This window comes from Phyllostomus hastatus, unplaced genomic scaffold (genome assembly GCF_019186645.2).
Source record: "Phyllostomus hastatus isolate PE091 unplaced genomic scaffold, TTU_PhHast_1.1 phas_contig_41, whole genome shotgun sequence".
NCBI lineage: Eukaryota > Metazoa > Chordata > Mammalia > Chiroptera > Phyllostomidae > Phyllostomus > Phyllostomus hastatus.
This window is the reverse complement of record NW_025333876.1, coordinates 3070327-3090719: the sequence shown is the minus strand read 5'-3', so window position 1 is coordinate 3090719 and position 20393 is coordinate 3070327.

The following is a 20393-nucleotide window of genomic DNA, read 5'->3' as shown; positions in this document are numbered from 1 at the left end:
GAAGGACAACAATAAATTTAAAAACAAAAAACAACCAGAACTGACAGAAAATCAAACTGTATGCAAGTCCAACAACCAAGGAGCTAAAGAAGAAACATTCATACAGACTGGTAGGAGGGACAGAGATGGGGAGCTGGGCAGAGAGAGTCCAGGCAAGGCAGTGGCAGACCAGGAGGTCCCCCATTTGTGTGTGGATAAACTGGGAGGAACAACTGGGGAGCTAGACAGACCACATAACTCATGGTTCCAGTGAGGGGAAATAAAGCCTCAAAACCTCTGACTGGAAAAACTTGTGAGGACTGAGGTGGCAGGAGAAACTCCCAGCCTCACAGGAGAGTTGTTGGAAAGACCCACAGGGTCTTAGAAAATACACAAAACCAACCACTCAGGTATCAGCACCAGAAGGGCCCAATCTGCTTGTGGGTGGCAGGGGAAGTGACTGAAAGCTGGTGGAGAGTGGATTGAGCAGCACTGTTCCCTCTCAGACCCCTTCTCCACATACAGCACCAAAACCCAGTGATGTGGGTTGTCCTGCCCTGGTGAACACCTAAGGCTCCAGCTCTTATACGTAACAGGTGAGCCAAGACAAAAAACATGGCCCAAATGAAAGAACAGATCAAAGCTCCAGAAAAAATACAACTAAGTGGTGAAGAGATAGCCAACCTACCAGTCACATAGTTCAAAACACTGGTAATCAGGATGCTCACAGAATTGGTTGACCATGGTCAAAAAATAGAGGAAAAAGCGAGGGCTATGAAAAATGAAGTAAAGGAAAATGCAAAGGGAACCAAAAGTGACAGGAAGGAAACCAGGACTCAAAGCAACAGATTGGAGCAGAAGGAAGAAATAAACATCCAACCAGAACAGAATGAAGAAATAAGAATTCAAAAAACAATGAGGAGAGGCTTAGGAACCTCCAGGACATCTTTAAACGTTCCAACATCCAAATTGTAGGGGTACCAGAAGGAGAAGAAAAGCAAGAAAGAGAAAACTTATTTGAAAAAATAATGAAGGAGAACTTCCCCAATCTGGAGAAAAAAATAGATTTCCAGAAAGTCCAGGAAGCTCAGAGAGTCCCAAAGAAGTTGGACCCAAGGAAGCACACACTAAGGCACATCATAATTACATTACCCAAGATTAAAGATAAGGAGAGAATCTTAAAAGCAGCAAGAGAAAAGAAAAGAGTTACCTACAAAGGAGTTCCCATAAGACTATCAGCTGATTTCTCAAAAGAAACCTTACAAGCAAGAAAGGTCTGGAAAGAAGTATTCTAAGTCATGAAAGGCAAGGACCTACATCCAAGATTACTCTATCCAGCAAAGCTATCATTTAGAATGGAAGGGCAGATAAAGTGCTTCCCAGATAAGGCCAAGTTAAAGGAGTTCATCTTCACCAAACCTTTATTATATGAAATGTTAAAGGGACTTATTTAAGAAAAAAAAGATGTCAAAACTATGAACAGTAAAATGACAAACTCACAACTATCAACAACTGAACCTAAAAAAATAACACACACAAAAACTAAGCAAACAACTAGAGTAGGAAGGGAATCACAAAAATGGAGATCATGTGGAGGGTTATCAGTGGGAAGAGGGAAGGGGAGAATGGGGGAAAAGGTACAGAGAATAAGTAGCATAAATAGTAGGTAGAAAATAGACAGTGGAAGGTTAAGAATAGTATAGGAAATGGAGAAGCCAAAGAACTTATATGTATGACCCATGGACATGAACTAAGGTGGGAGAATGTGAGTGGGAGGGGGTGTGTAGGGTGGAGGGGAATAAAGGGTGGGGGAAATAGGACAATTGTAATAGCATAATCAATAAAATATATTTAAAAGAAAAAATAATTTAAAACAAAGTTGCTTGTGGAGATTCCCTTGGGGATTCCCCTAAATTTTATTTTCCTGATTGGTACATGATATGTCCTCAGTAAATAGTATTGAGTCATTCAAGATTTAGGCAATATGGGCTTGCGTAGCTTTACTTCAATCTCCATTCTCCACCTTCTTTTATAATGTCAGGTTTGCAAATATCCAAAGCCATGTAGTTTCATCTTCTTTACCTACAACAAGTTGTAATCCACCTTAACTCTTCCTTTCAAATACTGTCATAGCTATTGTGTTAAAATACAGCCTCAGATAGAGGGCATGTCATTTGTCTATAAAATAAACCCCAAAGAAGTTGACATATTTAACTAATGGTTACAGAGTCTTTCATGAAACACAGAATACTTTGACAGTCCTCCTGATGCTATAACCCCTTCTCCCATTCTCTTTTTCTGGTTTTTCTTATGCTACCTTTTGCTTTTAAGAGGGATCCACCTTTTATATCTCTATTACCTTATTTCCTCTTCAATAGAGACTTCTAAATCTGAAAAAATTAAAAATCCAGTTAAGGTCCTGGTTGGGTAGCTCATTTGCTTAGAGCATCATCAGAGAACACCAGGGTTGTGGGTTCTATCCCAGTCAAGGCACATGCAGGAGTCAAGGAATGAATGCATGAATAAGTGGAACAATGAATCTCCCTCCCTCTCTCTCTCTCCCCCTTCCTCTCTCTTTCTAAAATGAATAAATTAAAAATACTTTAAAATCCAGTTAAGCATTTGTAGCTATGTAACAAATGAAAAGTAACCTTACTTATCTAATACTAACCTTAAAGTAGTCACATCTTTGTTTACTTTGGAAACTTCTGAAGCTCCTTTCAAATGTTTTTCAGGGCCATTTTTTCTACTTTTGTCTGGAAGCTAGGCATGCTTCATCTTCTGAGCTATTTCTCGTCCTCTTTTCCCATTCTGACTTCACATAAACTAGATACTGGAAGCTAGGTTACCCTTTCCTGTTTCGGTTTTATTTTTCTTTGAGAGTTCAGCAATTTCTACTTCGGAGCCCTCAGGTATGGCCATAGACCTTTTTGTTTTACAGGTGCTCTTGATGTATTTGTCTGTATTCCTTTTTAGCCCTGACATACTCTTCTTTCTTCTTTTCTTTTTCCTTTCTTCTTTTTTTTCCTTTCTTCTTAGGTGCTATGATGAGTTTCATTTTATTTCAGCTATATCTGCTTAAATATTAAATAACTCACCAGCTACTCTTAGGGCAGGAATGGATTTATTTTTACTCTCTTAGGGAATATACCAGGTTTTCCTGGAGCTTCTGGTGGATATTAAGAAACTGAAATGGATGTCAAAAGTTTGCTGCTATTTATAACACTTGCTAAACTAACTTCCTTCCTTCCTTCCTTCCTTCCTTCCTTCCTTCCTTCCTTCCTTCCTTCCTTCCTTCCTTCTTTCCTTCCTTCCTTCCTTTAATCTGAGGTTACTCAACAGCTTGTGCTGCATTCTCTTATTTCAGATTCCACAAAGGCAAATCCCATTCACTATTCCATAGACTTACAATATTATAATACTTACATAAGCAACACTACTACACTTCCCAAATTCTCTTCAAGCCAGCTAAGATTAACATTTTTTTGGAAAGTAGTTCCTATAATAAATCAGAAGCAGTGATAAATATGTAAGGATTTAATAACTATATAAACCAAGGTTTCAAAACTCCTGTCTTAGATCAATAAATTTTAACTTAAATATTAATATATAATCTATATCTATCTACATCATATACATATATATGTATGGAGTTTAAGAACTGAACTTTTGGAGTTAAATGGAGCTACAGTTGAATCCTGGCTCCATCATTTACTAAAGTAATATCTCTGAGTTTTGGTTGCTTCATCTCTCAATGGCAATAAGAATGCATACCATATAGGATTACTGTAGGGATTATATGATGTGCCAAGTACTTAGTACTTGGTATATTAAGTACTTAGCATTAATATACTAAGTACTTAGTATATTAAGTACTTAGCATTGCATTTGCACTAATCAGTGATATCTATTCTTATCTTCTTAGTTGGGCTATGCTATATGTGTTTCTTGACTTTTCCATGCAGTGCATTTATTTTGTGCTAGGAAAACACTTACAATGTGGGAAATGTATTCAGGTATTGCACTGATGGTCTAACATTAACTTTATGCCCCTAGGCATGATTACAGCTCTGTCTATAAAATAAACCCAAAAGAAGTTGACATATTTAACTAATGGTTACAGAGTCTTTCATGAAACACAGAATCATTTCAAGAAAACAAACAAGCTTACTCCAGTTGCCACTTCTATATATCTCATGAAATCCAGACTTCCTATTTGGAAGTATCCAGGTACTCCTATTTGGAGTACTTGGGCTAGTAGAACTTAATGGCAGGCTCAGTATGGTTTCCCATTAAGTTCTATTATTTTATATGGTTCTCAATATTTTATTTTAGTATCTCTTATTTTATAAGCTCTCAATATTTTATATGGAGCTTTTTTATTATTCATTCATTTATTCAATAAATGAAAGTGAGAGATCCCAAGATAATCCACTGTAAACAGTAGATGTGCTCAACCCAACCCCGATCCCCAAACCCAGTTCTGTCTTTTATCTCTAAGTTGCCTAGACGTTGTCTAATGCTGCCCTGATGTGGACAAAGTGGTGGGAGAGACAGCCAAGAGAGGGTGTAACACTGGGATAGCCTCCGATTCCTCCATTTGACACAGAAAAGACACATCAATTTCCCGAGGGTGTTATAGGCAGCACAGTAGGTGGATATACTTAAGCTATCTTCAAGTCCCCTGCTCAAGTTGTTGTCTTCCAGGCATTCCAGGCAGGGGCAACCCTAGCAGCCGTGGTGGGGACTGACCTCCATCCCTGGGAAGTACATCTGAAATCTCATCTGGAAAACCCGCTTATGTGTTTGGCATTGGGTCCTGTACAGAAATGGTCAAACTATATGAAGAGGCTACAGTAATCCAGAGAAAAGAAATTGCCTCTCACCCTGGGGATCCCAGCAAGGATATGCTGCCCACTCTGCTTCTCCTTCTTCCCCAACTCAAGAGGCCAGATGCAGAAGAGGGAGAGAGAAAGTGTTTGCAGGCCATGCCCCATATTGTGCATTAAATTGCCGGGGAAAGAAGAGGATGGCTTCGAGTGTAATATAAGGATCATATTTTGAAAAGAAAACTTTTCATTACAGAAAGTGTCTAGCCTAAAAGCAGAAAGAAGAGTGCAGTGGCTCCCATCAACCAGCTTCAGTAACTGTGGGCTCACAACCAATCTCACTCACTTCACACCTGCAGTCTCCAGCTTCCCCATCCCAAATTGTTTTCAAGCCAGTGTCACATATTGTGCTATTTCACCCATAAATATTTTAGTATGTATCTCCAGGAGATAAAGACTTAAAAAATAACCATTAGACTCCTGAATGAAATCAAATATCTCCTTGTTTCATGTTTTGTGGGGGCTTTTGTGGTTTATTGGAGTCAGGATCCAAATAACTCCATACATTTTTATTGGGTCTTATAGCAATTAAGACTTTTAATGTGATTTTCTCCTACAACTACCTTTTTTACTTGTAGTTTATTTGTTGAAGAAACTGGCTTGGTTTTCCTGTAGAGTTTCCCACAGTCTGGGTTTTGCTGATTGCTTCCATGTGACATTGTTTAGCATGTTCCTCCATCCCTGCATTTTCTCTAAATTAGTAGTAAGATCCAGAGGCTTGATCAGAGTTAAATTGGTTTAATTTTTGGCAGAACTATTTTATTGGTGATGGTACATTCCTTCTCAGAAGGAATTCTCTCTCTCTCTCTTTCTGTCTGTCTTTAATTGTGGAGATACACACATACATGTATATGTGGAGATATATGTATGTGTATATATATATATGAAATTTTACCAGTTTTAACTATTTTTAAGTGTACAGCTTAGCGATGTTAAATACATTCACAACATTGTGTAGACAATCTCCCAAACGTTTTCACCTTGAAATTCTATGACCACTGAACAATGGCCCCCATTGCCCCTCCCCTCAGTGCTCTTCAACCACCACTCTACTTCTGTCTCCATGAATCTGACTCCTCTAGATCCCTCATGTAAGTGGAATTATACATATTTGGTTTTTTGTGACTGCCTTATTTCATGTAGCATAATGCCTTCAAGGTTCATCCATGTTGTAATGTGTGCCAAAATTTGCTTCCTTTTCTAGACTAAATAATGTTCTATTTCATGTGTGTACCACTTCATTGGTTCACCTGCCAATGGTCACTTCCAGCATTAAATAATGCCACCATAAAAACAGGGGTATACAAATATCATTTTGAGACCCCACTTTCAATTATTTTAGCTATATATCCAGAAGTGGAATTGTTGGATCGTATGAGACTTATATTTTTAATTTTTTAAAGAACTGTCATACCATCTTTCATAGTGTCTGCACCATTTTTCATTGTCACTAACAGTATACAGGATTCCAATTTCTCCATATCCTTGCCAATATTTGTTACTTTCTGGTGGGGTTTTTTTAGATTTTATTTATTTATTCTTAGAGAGAAAGGAAAGGAGGAAGAAATAGAAGGAGAGAAACATTGATGTGTGAGAGAAACATCAATCAGTTGCCTCTCACACATGCCCAGCTGGAGACCTGACCAGCCACTCAGGTATGTGCCCTGACAGACAATCAAACTGGTGACCTTTCGGTTCACAGGCCAGCATTCAATTCATTGAGTCACACCAGCCAAGGCATGTTTATAACAGCCATCACAATGGGTGTTTGGTGATAACTTACTGTGGTTTCGATTTGCATTTCTCTAATGATGAGTAATGTTGAGCACATTTTCATGTGCTTATAGGCCATTTGTGTATTACCTTTCAATGTCTTATCAGATACATGATTTCAAACCTTATCAGATATATTATTTGCAAATATTTTCTCCTATTCCATAGGTTGTCTTTTCACGGAGTTTATTGTCCTTTGATGCACAGAAGTCTTTTACTTTGATGTAATCTAATTTTTGTATTTTTACCTTTGCTACCTGTATATTTTGTCTTACCCAAGAGCTCCCTGCCAAATCCAATGTCATGAAACTTTTCTCCCATTTTCTTCTGTAAGTGTCTCTCTTTTAGTCACCATTGGTGATCATACTCTGGTTTCTCTTCACAATGCAGAAATCTTCCACCTTTTACCATTGGTGACCATTGCCAAGAACAATTATTTTATCACAGGTTCCAATATTTTGGTTTAGTCCTTCATTTATTAGCTAGAATACTTTTATGAAGAGAAATTTCTCTTCATCAACTACTAGTTACTCTGAGGCTCATTTTAAATATGAAAAATTTATTATTTATTTACAAGCTGTTAAAACAATGTGTTGTTTCCCTAGCATCTTCAAAAAGTTAATTGAGAATATTTTGTCTCATTGAACTTACATATTTGATGATTTTAATGTTTAATCCACTGAGGTTATTATTTTTTGTTGCTCTTCAAATGTTTCTATGATTAGATAGAGACTCTTTCCATTGTCTCCTGAATTCTTTTGGCATGGCTCTCAGGTTCTTTGATTCCTTGCTTCTGGAATTTTAAGATGTTTTAGGCCTATCTTACACATTTCCTGCCCCAGACAGAGAATTGGCCATTGAGATAATATTTAAATACAAACAGTACTGAGATTTTGAAATCTAGAATGAGACTGTTTTAATTATCTGAATGTTGTGCAGTTGGACTGAACTATCCCAAGATTCTTGACTATCCAGACAGCATAATTGGGCAGCCATGGGAAACCATAAAATGAATTCATGTTTACATACCTCTGATGAATTGAAAACTTGTAATAGACATCTAAGTGGAGAGGTTGAGGAGGCAGTTGGAGGCATAAAATTAGAACTTAGTGGAAGGTTCAGGCTAAAGGTACAAATTGGAGAGTTATCCCAATAGACTTGTGTGTAAATCTAAGGGATAGATAAGATGATGTAGGGAGAAAATGCCGAGAAAAGAGAAAGCCAAGGACAGAGCCCCAGGGTATACTGACATTTAACCATTGAGAAGAGGCAGAGCCAAGCAAAAGGATCTAACTGTTTGGTGAATTAAGAGGAAGCCAGGATATTAAAGTGGTCTTGAAACCAAATGAGGAGTATATTTTTTATTGAATTTGTTGGTGTGACACTGGTTAAAAGAATTATACAGGTTTCAGGTACACAGTTCTACAACGTAGTATCTGTACGCAGTATTGAGTGTTCACCACCCCAAGTCAAGTAAAAGTGTATTTTAAGTAAAAGGTCAATTATGTCAAAGACAGAGGTTGAGAGAAAGACCAAAAAAAGTGATGCTTAGATTTGGCAAAGTGGAAGTCTTGGGACTTTGACAAGAAGTGTTGCTGAGGGTTGGTGGGGGTGGGGGCACCCATGGAATGAGTTGAGGAGATGGACTGCATCTTTGTGGAGACTGCAGAGCAGTGGGGTCTCCGTTTGCCCATGCCACCAAAGGAGAGGCCAAAGAGTCTCATCACCAAAGGCCTGGCTTCCACACTTGAAGCAGAGCTCAGTCTTTGAGTGGGTAGTCTGGTGGAGAAGGGGGTGGCAGACTGTGGGCAGACCAGGCTCACCACTTACCTGCTTATTTTTTTAATTATAGTAAAAAAAAGTACATAGTATAAAAGTTACTATCTTAGATATTTTTAAACATACAGTTCAGCACTGCTAAGTATAGTCACATTATTGTGCCACAGATTTCCAGAATTTTTATCTTGCAAAACTGAAACTCTGTCTCCATTAAATAACAACTCTCCTTTTGCCTACAGCCAGCCCCTAGAATCACCATTCTACCTACTATCCCGATGAATTTGACTCCTCTAGGGACCTCTTATCACTTACCAGCTTATTTAAGAAGGCTGGAGTCAGATCCCTGAGAGCTATGTGTATGAAGGACCGTGCAGAAGAATATCCAACTGTTTGAAGGAAATGTAAGTGCAGGCTGGCAAGGGAAAGTCCAGCCAACCAAGAGCTGTATTTGGGGAACCCAAAGATAAAACAGAGATCACGGGTCTGAGTTGAATGGGCTGAGTGAATGGGCTGCTTCCCCAGCTTGCAGCTGTCCAAGGAACGAGTCACAGAAAGCCGAGGGTGGACTGGGAGAGGAGTAAGATTCCAATGCCCCACACAGAGACAAGCACCAACTTGTGACACTGGTAAGGGGCAGAGAGATGCAGGGCGGCTTCAGCAGCAGCTGGAAAAGACTCATCTGAGAGGGCTGAGCTCAATGAAGCAAAGACTGAATGGTGAAAGAACAGATGGAATCCAAAACAAGTGTCTCCACCTGTGGTGATGTGAAGGAGGATGTCGCTGGGGCCCAATGACTGAGCTCCAGGCTGTCACTCTGTTTGGGAATAAGTGTGCAGTCCTCCTCCAGCGGTGTGCCCAGGGAGGCGGGCTGGGTGGCCCTTCAAAAGAGAAGCTGCATCTGCAGCACACTTAGGCCAATCTTTCAAAAGGACATCTGAAGTAAAGGTGCCAAGAATTGCAACCAAGGTCTCAGATTCTCCAGTCCTGGTGCAATCCCATGGGGCGACACGGGCCTGGATCCTTAGTTACTTCCTTAAAAGCCTGTGTTAGGGGGAAGCGATGACGGGAGAGTTCATATCCTCATCCAGTTGACTCACATGGTCAAGGTAATGTATCAGTTTTAGACACTATACCCACTAACAATGAAGATTGTAGACTATTTTTTATTTTCATTCCTAGTAATTTACCTGGAGTCCCAGGTTCTTGTTTTAGCCATGCCACCCACCAGCTGATGACAGTGGCCAAGTCACTCAGCTTCACTGAGCCTCTGTAGCAGATCTATGATGAGAATAAATAATGCCTACTCCAAAGAACTGTTTTATTAAATAGAATCACAAACGTGAGGTTAAATTATTAGCGGCATATTGCTAAATATTTAGATTTGATTTTTTATCCTTAAAAATCCATTTTATCAAATTATCAATAAAGTTCTCCAATGGCTGCCCATCACCCTAGAATAAAATTCAACCTTCTTACCTGGCCCAAGAGTCTCTGTAATTTGGCCCAGCCTAGTTCTCTGACCTTGTTTCTTATCTCCCTTTGGCTTACTTTCATAGACAGATTATCGCCACACTGAACTTATTTCTGTTTCTTAATGCATTCCAGTATTGTTCCCACCTCAGGGCCTTGGCATTTACTCTCCCTCCCACATGGAATGAAGGCTCAGCCCTCCCACCCATTCTAGTCTCAACTCAAATATAATTTCACCACGTCAGTCATCACATCTTGTCCCCTGACTTGTTGACAGTCTCTATCACTGTAACCTATTTTCTGCTCTTAATGAGATGATCACTCTCTTACTTATGTATGTTTTACTCATTTCTGTCTAGGTTCCTTATCAAAAGGAATATAAAGAATACAATTTGTCTTGGTCACTTATGTATTCTCACCTAGAATAGTGCCTGGTTCAGAAGAGGAGTTTAATATTGCATCAGCCAAAAAGTGTGTTTACATTTTCTGTAAGGTGGCTCTAGTAGCATTGCCTTTAACTTCATTTGAAATAATTTTGTTAGATTGTATTGTGTCAGCTGCTATGTCAGGGTGCAGTTTTTAAAAAACTTATCAAAATTGGTGAGTTTTTGTGTAGCCATTTTAATATTGAAGATAGAGGAAAATATGTGATGTTTTTGGCATATTATGCTTTATTTTTTCAAGAAAGGTAAAAACACAACTGAAAAGAAAAAGGGAAAGATGTGTGCAGTGTGTGGAGAAGGTGCTGTGACTGACTGAACATGACAAAAGTGGTTTGAGATGTTTTGTGCTAGAGATTTCTCACTAGACAATGCTCCACAGCCAGGTAGACCAGATGAAGTTGATCGAGATCAAATGAGACATCAATTGAGAACAATCAACGTTATACCATGCAGGAGATAGCTGACACACTCAAATATCCAAATCAATAAAGTTATTGGTGAAAATGAAAAATATGTCCTTGATTTTATGGAAAAAAATCATGGATGTTTTGGCCAACCCAATACATATGCATAGAATAAACTAAATTACTGCTGGGAAAATTCTTTTTTAAAAAAGATTTTATTTATCTGTTTTTAGAGAGAGGGTAAGGGAGGGAAAAAGAAAAGTAGGGAAACATCAATTAGTTGCCTTTCACATGCCCCAAACTGAGGACCTGGTCCGCAACCCAGGCATGTGCCCTGACTGGGAATTGAACCAGTGACTTTGTGGTTCGCAGGCCAGCACTCAATCCACTGAGCCACACCAGCCAAGGCAGAGAATTCTTTATGTTAGATTTTTTTTAAGTAGCCACATTTATGGACACAAAATAAACTTCAAACTTAGTAATTTTACATCACATGAATCTGGTCCTTCGAGCTTTTATATGTTTTTTAATCAAAACTTATATTTGTATTAAACGTGTTATTTTGTAATCTACTTTTTAATCAATAACACAGAATGTTTTCTCTACAACATAATTTCTAATAGTGACATGTGGATGTGCCATAGTGTATTTAACCAGTTTCCTGTGATGTACATACTGAGGAATGCCATGTTAAAGGGCCACTGATAAATATCCCAAATTTCCCTCCAGAGAGGCTGTGCCAGTTTATACTCCTCACAACAGTATAAATGAGGTCCATCTTCCATAACTTCTGCCAGTATTGAATTTTATCATTAATAAAACAAAATGTTTGCTGATTTAGTAAGTGAAATAGTATCTCATCATTGCTTTATTTTGCATTTCTTTAATTACTTGTGAGTTTAAATTGTTTTTCTTTGCTTTTGAATTATGTTGTATTTCTTCCCTTATGAATTATCTATTTTTTTGCATCTTTTTGTTTGTTGTCATTGCTGATGATTTTCTACTGTAGTATTCAGCCTTTATTGATTTGCAATCTCTTTATATTAAGACAATTAACCCTGTCACAAGGCAATTAACCTTTGTGACAGGGGTTTACTGCACATATTTTCCCAATATGTTGTTTGCCTTTTAGTTTTGTTTTTGGACCTCATATCCTGGCACCTAAGCAACCCAGAAGGGAAGGTTCACCTTAATGAAATCTAAGCCCCAGCACAGCAGGTCTGGGGCCCTGGACAACACAAGTCCTGGCCAGAGTGTCTAGATGTCAAAATAATTCAGAACTAAAGATTCCCAAGACAACCTCGAGAACAACCAATTACTATTTACTTACTGATGGGCTTATGGAGTACCCTCTACCTCTGACCTAAGGGTGTTTAAATTTCAGGCAGAAACTTTAAAGATCCAAAGGAATGAAGCTACAATGGTGAAATAACAAGCATTAAAATTTTTTTAATGTTAAACTATTTGATTTAACTTTTTCCATAAAGCAGCCTTTCTCTGTCCTCTCAGAAGGCCAGTGTGCCATAGTGGCCAGACCTGTGAAGAGGGGTTCCTGGTGAGGAATATTCAGTGTGTGTGTGTGTGTGTGTGTGTGTGTGTGTGTGTGTGTGAAAGAGAATGTATGTGTATGAGAGAGTGTGCGTGTATGTAAGGAGGAAGTAGAATATGTCATATTACCTTTCATCCTCAAAGGATCATTTTTGATGAAGTCGTTTTCAGATAAACACACAAGCAGTGTCCTCTCACAGGTGAGGCTGCCTCTCAGTGAGTGCAGCATAATGGCCAGAACCCTTTGCCCACCTTTTGTCAGAGACTTCGGGAAGCTTGGTTAGCCTTTTCTCCTCTAATATAACTCCTCTTGGAAGGTAAACCTGCCTCTCTCAGCCACTTGCATGTGGACAACACTCCCTCTGCCTGTTTTGGGGACTGTTATTCGGCTGCTCTCACCATCCCACCTCTGGATGAAATAAAGCTGCTGTGGCTCTGACCTTCCCGCTTCCCACCTCTCCTGAGCCTGTTTCATTTGTAACCTTCTATTCTTTTCTACTGGTTCTGCTTTGTGTCAAAAGTGTCAGAGAAGGAGGAGAAAGATGAGTTATGAGGTGGTGGACAGGAGGAATGTACAAAAATAAACATCTACAGGCCCAGCAGTGACTATTCTCCCGGGCCAAACTATAATTGGCTCTTGTTCCCCATGACATCACCAGGAGTCCCCAGGTGCTCGGCAAAGGCTTTCCTATGGTCGGAAAACCTGGTGACATCAGCCACGTGGAACCCAGTGCAGTGAGGGACTGTGACATTTCCAACTATATGAAGACACCTCAGGGACAGCCCCCATGCTAAATTTGGTTCCCGTCATAAACAGGGTAACAAGAATAGTCAGGAGGTTCTTTGACATGGAGTAACACAAATACTTGATACAGACCTTTTAATAAGAGTGCGTATTTAGACAGAGGCTGAAGTTTAATATGTGCCCAATATTCCTACATCAATCCCCCCGCCTCACTACTTGGTTAGTATACCTTGTGCATCCAACTCCTTGAGGCTTGTTGTAGGGTTCACGTGTGTGTGTATCCACAAAGCTTTAACAGAGCTTCAGAAAGCTAGACCTTGTCACTTTAATCATCCACTGTTTAAGAAGCAGATACTATTCACTATTCCCATTCCATTCCCTCCTTTTCCTTGCATTTCCTGCAGAATGCAGTCCATCAGCCACTGGTTATTAGGTGTAAATATGTTTCTGTCTGTGCCTCAGCAAAACCCCAATCCTAATAGCTCACTAGCATTTGCTATTTTATTGTCAGTCACTTGTGCCCTGTGGCATAGTGGCCTTTTTAAAATTTACTTTTACTTTTTATTGTTGTTCAAGTACAGTTGTCTGCATTTTCCCACCAGGTAAAATAAGCAATGTTCTGTGTGTTCACATTTTGTTTTAGCAGTCATCTATCAGGACGTCCAGAAGAGACACACAGTGACCTGCTGGAAGTCCTCCATCATGAAGCTACTGAGACCCATAGAGCCAACCCTCGTGTCGCAGTGCATTACAGTATCGAAAGCAAAACAAAACTTACTCTTAATTTTATAAAACACAACTTAATGTGGCAATAACTGGAACTGAAGCTATAAGCAATCATACATGATTTTCATCAGCTCAAAAGTATTTTGTTGAGAAACTACTATGTTCCAATCATTACTTGAGATTCGGAGGAATCTCATTTAGTACAGGTTGAGATTCTTAGAAACTGGCAGGAAAGGAAACCCCTTTTCTGATATTACTCCTTTAGATAACCAGGTCCTACCTGTTTCAAGTTTGTTAGGATAGGAATAACCTCATACGAGGGCAGGCCACCCATGCATCCCAGAGTGTCTGCATGCTTCCCAGATTTCTCAGATTACCCTGTCATCTTTGGGACCTGTCACAGCCTGGGTAAAGAAAGACATTGAGGAAGAAGGACCTCATGTGCAGAATAAAGCACCATTCCACAAAGACCTCATCCAAGTCCCCGTTTGGGGCCTTTCTTCTCCTCATTTCCTTTGTACATTTTTTCTTAATCTCTATTATATTTTTCATCTTACAGAATTTCCAAAGACCCTGTCCATCTTCCCTGCCAACAATATCCTTAATATTTATAAAGTTTGCTACTAATGCCACAAGCAAAATCAGATTATAACAGAGTGTGATTATAACTTGACAAACCCTGACAAGCCCAGCAGACTCTCTTGTTGGGAGTAATTTTTTATGGTCTATTTTATGGTCTTTTAGAGTTTGTAGCATTGGGATTTGACTTTTAATGGCCCTGGGATGTGGCATCAGCTTCCATTTTATATTATAAATTCCTGAAAAACTGAAGTCCACCATACGTGGCTTTGGTGGCCTGCTTTGAGTGACACATGCACTTGGATGTCAAATATATATTAGTTTAGGGGTTTGAGGGTATGGCCCATGAGAAGCTGGCTTAAATAACCTTTTCACTCACCTCTCAGTAAGTTAACAGAAGGAACTGTGTAGGGAAATGAACTTTCATTCATTGTTAACATCGTCAATAGGTGTTTGATTGTTTGTTGTAGTTACATTCAGTTCATAATGAACACTTACACACACAGAGTGATCTGCCAGGTGCTGAACATGAACCAGTGAAAATGGCCTGGAATCTGCACTTAGGGCTCCTGGCTCAATGCAAGTCTATGACAGGTGTTCAGACACCACCATGGCAGGTAGAATGTGGCAAATGTCACAAGAAGTGTGTATAGGACAAAGAGTAGGGGCCCCAGGGGGTGGGGTGGACAGGTCTCATCAGGTGCTGTGAGGAGGGCCAACTCTGCAGACAAGGGGGCACTGGTATCTGTGCAGAGAGGGACTGGAGAGATGAGGAGGCCCACAATTTCTATGGCCAGACTCCAGTTCGGAGGCCACTGAGAAAGGTCTGACAGGGAAGGACAGGGGGAGGAAGGACTTGTCTGGTGACATGATGCAGAGTGAGAAGAGGAGGCTCAGCACTCAGTAATAATAATCATAACGAGGACCATGTATCAAACATTTCATAATTACCAGGTGCTTCACTTTTCACACATGAATTCTAAGTAAATCCTCCTCCCCACCTCCTCTCCCTACCCCGTGTCCCCACCATTTACAGATGAAGATATTGAGGCCTAAATTACCCATTGTTGCAACTCAGAGCCGGGACTTCCCCGTATGTCTGACCCTGAACCATGTCTCCTTCACTAACCTGTGTTACCCAGTGACTATGGTGATTCCTGAGAAGACTCAGACAAAGGCATTGTTTTTAGAGCACTGCCATGGTATTATATCTGTTTATTTACATGTCTAGTCTCTTCATTCTTTTACTAATTCTTCTCAGTAATCTAGTTTCTTCCGTGTGTCTGGGCCCCAGAGTCCCTCCACTTGGCCCAGTGGCAGGACAGGACAGCTCCCCCACTGCTGAATCCTGAGACCTTGTTTGCTCAACCAGAAGTGCTGGGTCCCACTGTGTCCTTGTGCAGGCACGCTGACAACTCCTGGGCCGTGTCAGTTTATGAAACCTTCCTCCAATTTGCCTTCTGTTCCCCGGTGAGTGTGTGAGGCCAGGAGGTGCTCTGAATTCCTCAGAGAGTTTTACAGTTTCATGAGGGCTAGACCTTGGAGGAGACCACAGCTCTTGCCAGCTCTGCCCCAGTGAACATTGCCTCCTTCAGGTGGCCTCCCAGGCTGTGCCAGGCTGCAATGGCTTCACGTCTGTCTGTCCCTGGTGGACTCACAGCCCAGGCAGGCAGAGTCTCGGATGAGGCTGGGCCCTCAGCATTTTCCCTCCTTCCCTGGATGGTTTTTCTCCTTGTTCTCAGGCAGAGGTTGGCTTGCTTGTTTCCCTGCAGCTAGAATTTAACACATTCCATACCACATCACTGCATAATCTGTCTCTCCCCCTGGATGGGAAGCTCCTTGAGGATTGAACTGTTTCTAATTTAGCTAAAAGCCCGGGATCTGGGCACAGGATTTGGCATGTTGGATGTTCCACAAATGTTTGCTGAGTGAATAAGCAAACGTGTTCAATGAGGAGCCATTCAAGGGGACAGCTTGCAGGCTGTGTGGATCTGAGCCGCTAGAACTTTGGAGAAAATTCAAGCCTAGGGATAGAAATTTGCAAACAAATATTAAAAGAATATCTGGACTATTGAGGGAAAACACATGGTTAAGCAAGAGTCAGGACATCTCAGGACATAAGGGGGGAAAGAACACATGTAAACATTTCTGAATGTTTAGATTCAGAGGCTGTCAGGTAGCTGTCATGACAGCTGCAATGCAAGGAGAAGCTGTGTGTTCTAGATACTTGGCAGTTAGAGCTGCACTCAGTACAATTGTGGGAGACCTAGAAATAGAGAACAGACTTGAATCCATGTTACTCAATACTGTGGAGAAGAGGAAAGACCAAGGAACTGATACTCACAAGTCCTTACTCCACCACACACCCTTCTGTGCCACTTCGTGCCCCTGTCCTAAAGGTGGGATGAGGTGTTTGTTTATTCTCATCTTAAAGACAAGGATATTTGTTCTTAGAGAAATAAAACCACTACACAGGGTCACTTGGACATGAAATCTGCTATGTGGGACTTCAAAGGGCTGGATCAGCCTCTTCATTTCAAGCTCTAAGTGCGGCCCTGCCTGCTGTCTCCCATCCTCCTCATGGGCCCATCCCTGTGGGCTGCTGGGGAAACCCAGTGCATTTCAGCCCAGGAAAGAGACAGGACTTCAAATTCTCTTGGGTATATGTTACCTGCTCTGCTCTCAGGTCTAACACTGTCTTTTCATTTTCAAAGCAGTCTCTCTGTTTGAAGGCTGTTTGTCAGCCCCAGCTGGTCCCTCCTCACAGAGCTAGCTCTTTCCCTGCTTTCCTTCAGCTTTCCAGCTCCAGGGGCCTCCCTTTCTGCATATCCTGCTGCTTATCTCTGCCCTTCTCCAATTTTCTTGCTCCCTGAAACTGAAACTATAAAAAAAAAGACGCTGGCTTGAGACCACATAAAAACCTACCAGAATAAACAAAATACCTTTGCTGAGTAATCATACATAAAAAGGGGGATTAGTTTTATGACATGGTAAGTGCTGACACATTGGCTGGCCTGGGGACCACAGATGATAATCATACACACACAATCAGACCAAAACCACACTGTGCTGCGCCGTGGACAGGGAACACTCAACGGAGGTCGGGTTGCCCCATCCTGCGGGCAGCACGGTTGGGAGAAGAGCTCTGGCTCCCCTGCTCTCCTTCTTGCTGGCGTAGGACAATGGACCAGCCTGTGGCCTCATGGAACTGAGGCCCTGCAGCACCTGCAGGATAATGGAGTGAGGGATTTTAGAAACTGGTAACAAGTTTTCCCTCCTAGACCTAAATTCTAGTTAAGACCTGCTTGTTTTTTCAAATTTAACTCAAGTCTCAACACCCCCACAGCCTTCTCTGAGTCCTAATCCTGAATGAAATGCCTCTCTTCTGGGACCCTATATCACTGAGGTGTCCCCCATCAAGGAGCCTACCAGAGGTGCTATAGACCAATTGAACTTGTTTGTCCATCCACACCAAGGATAGTGTCTGGCATATAACAGGTGTTAAATAATCAACTGTGTAGCACAGTTGCTAACTCATGTTATGCAGGCACAATGTAATGTGTAAAAAAAATTTAATGACTTTGGTTTATAAATAATATTATTATTTATCACGCTCCCATTGGATGGCTATTGGGGAAATTTTAATTAAATGACTGATCTGAGTTAAACGTTAGCTTACCTGATAATTTAAATTCTTTCTTCAGGTGCTGTTTTGTTTCTCTTGTATGATTACTCAGGCTTTTAGCTAGTCATCCTCCTTTCTCCAAGATAACACCTAATGCTTGGGGGAGGAATATGTTGGCTTATTTGTCCTATGGCAGCAGGGAAAGAGAGGTCCCCTGAACTTCTGCAGGTACTAGGGCATACACTCTGTGACGTCTACTGGCCTTTGGTGTAGTCTCATTGGCCTGGTTGTTGCCTGCCCTGTTTACCCCTGAGTCTGAAGTGACACCAGCAAATTCATAGTCACTTCTGCTGTGGGCAGTGATCCTGGCAGTGTCCACAGTTAACTCTACCCCTCTTATGTCCCATTGACTGCAGGTACCTTAGTAACCTCCCTAGGAAAACTCAATGAGTACAGTTCCCAAGACTGAGTTGTGTTAAGGCTCCCCACAACACCTGTTACTCACAGTCAGTCTTGCAGAAAACATTTTATCCAGTCTTACATTTTGTGAATCTGAATTATTAAACATTACTGATAACCAATATGTTTTAAAAACTGATGTGCCTGCCTCCACAAACATCACTGTGCCAGCCCTTGTTGAGCATCCTAATAAAGTCAGCCCATCAATGGCACGTGTGCCATCATACCCCCAATGGCCATTCATCTAAGTAACACCCAGTACTTCCTGTTCCCAGAGGAAAGGATTTCATCAAAGATTGCCAATAAAATCTAGTAAATACATGTGAGTCATTTCATTGAGGCCTCTGAAGAAAGGGTCAATGAATAAAGCCTCTTTTATGAGTCACGTCATTATGCACTGGACAAGAAGTGTCTAAAAGCAGCTTCCACAAAGGCGATCTGACAGACTTGTCAAACACTTCCTCTTTCTTTGGAACTTGCATTAGAGGAAGTTCATGGTCCTGGTACACATGATGCCGTGGCTAAACATATGCTCCTGGCCCCATTGTTGCATCTTCATTGTTGGGTTTCCTATCTCGTGGTGGGCCCAAGGTCACCTCAGCAAGGGCTCCAGGCAGAATTGGATCCTGCTCCAAGCAGATTAGAAGAATAAGACCAGCAGAAATGACCTGCAGTTAGAAATGTAGAGAATTGAGCAATGCAACAACAACAACAACAACAACAACAAATATCAAAAGGACAATAGCAAAGAGGTAAGTGGAGGTGATGGTTGGGAGCATCATTTCATTCTTTGACTCTTTCTTGGCCCTCTGAGTAGGCTCAGATTATCCTCCTGCATCTTATCTCCCTTGTACTCACTTCTTTACACTTGCAGGAAAATTAAGACACGAAATTAAATCCACTTTTAGCACCAAGAATAGTAGGACCTGGAGATAACAGGGCAATGTTGAAAGACCCATATATATCTGAGACTAGAACTAATCTTAGAATAGACCTTGGATTTGCATCCAGAGATTAAATAGGCCATATCCAGAAATGTCAAAATGCTGAAAGGGAGAAAGGGAACTAAAGATAACTGAAGCAGAGCTCAGGAAAAGGGCAGAAATTCTGGAGGGCTCATGGCAAGATGAGGAAGAGAATGGAGCCAACACCTCTCAAAGCTGTTATTCTACCCAGGTGTGCACAGGGACGGCTTCACTGGATGGCAAATGACACCCACCCAGAGCCCTGCACTCAGAGGAGACTGCACTTGGTTTAATGCTCTGCTGTCACCTTCTTGAAATTCTTCATAATTTTCAGGAAGGGGCTTCTTGTTTTCATTTTGCACCAGGTCCCACAAATAATGTACCAGTCCTGGTGGGGCATTGAAGATTCTTTCTGCACGTGCTGGAACAAACGTCCCTCAGCTCATGATAGAATAACCTTCCAGCTGTCTACTGTACAAGGAAAGAGCCATTCCTCGGCTGTCACTGTTCAAGCAATATCAAAGGCACCCATCCACCTTCAATCAGGAAAAAGATGCTTGAGAGTGATGCCTGTGGCATTTTATACAATGTCAAGGGCCTTCCAGCAGTTGAGGATGACTATGCTGATGGTAGAAGCCATCTTTAGCCTGGATTTTAGTAGGCTCATCTTAAAGAATTCTCAGTAAGTACATCCTTTGCAGAAAAACCTCCAAAGAAATATTAACAAGGTTGCTTTTAAGTGTTTGGTTTTATATACTTAATAAATAAACATAAAACCACATATTTGTACTCTATTTTCCTTGCTTTTTGTTACTAAATTTGGGTGGTTTGATGGTATAAAATGTCTTTCTAGGAACTTACTCTCTATTGATTACTTTATGACCATAGGAAATAAGGATATAATGGCTTGAATTGCAGCATAAGCAATTAAGGTATTCATTCAAGGTAAATCACATTTTCAAAATAATTGGAAATAAATATAGCAAAATTCCCAAAGACAGTACAAAGA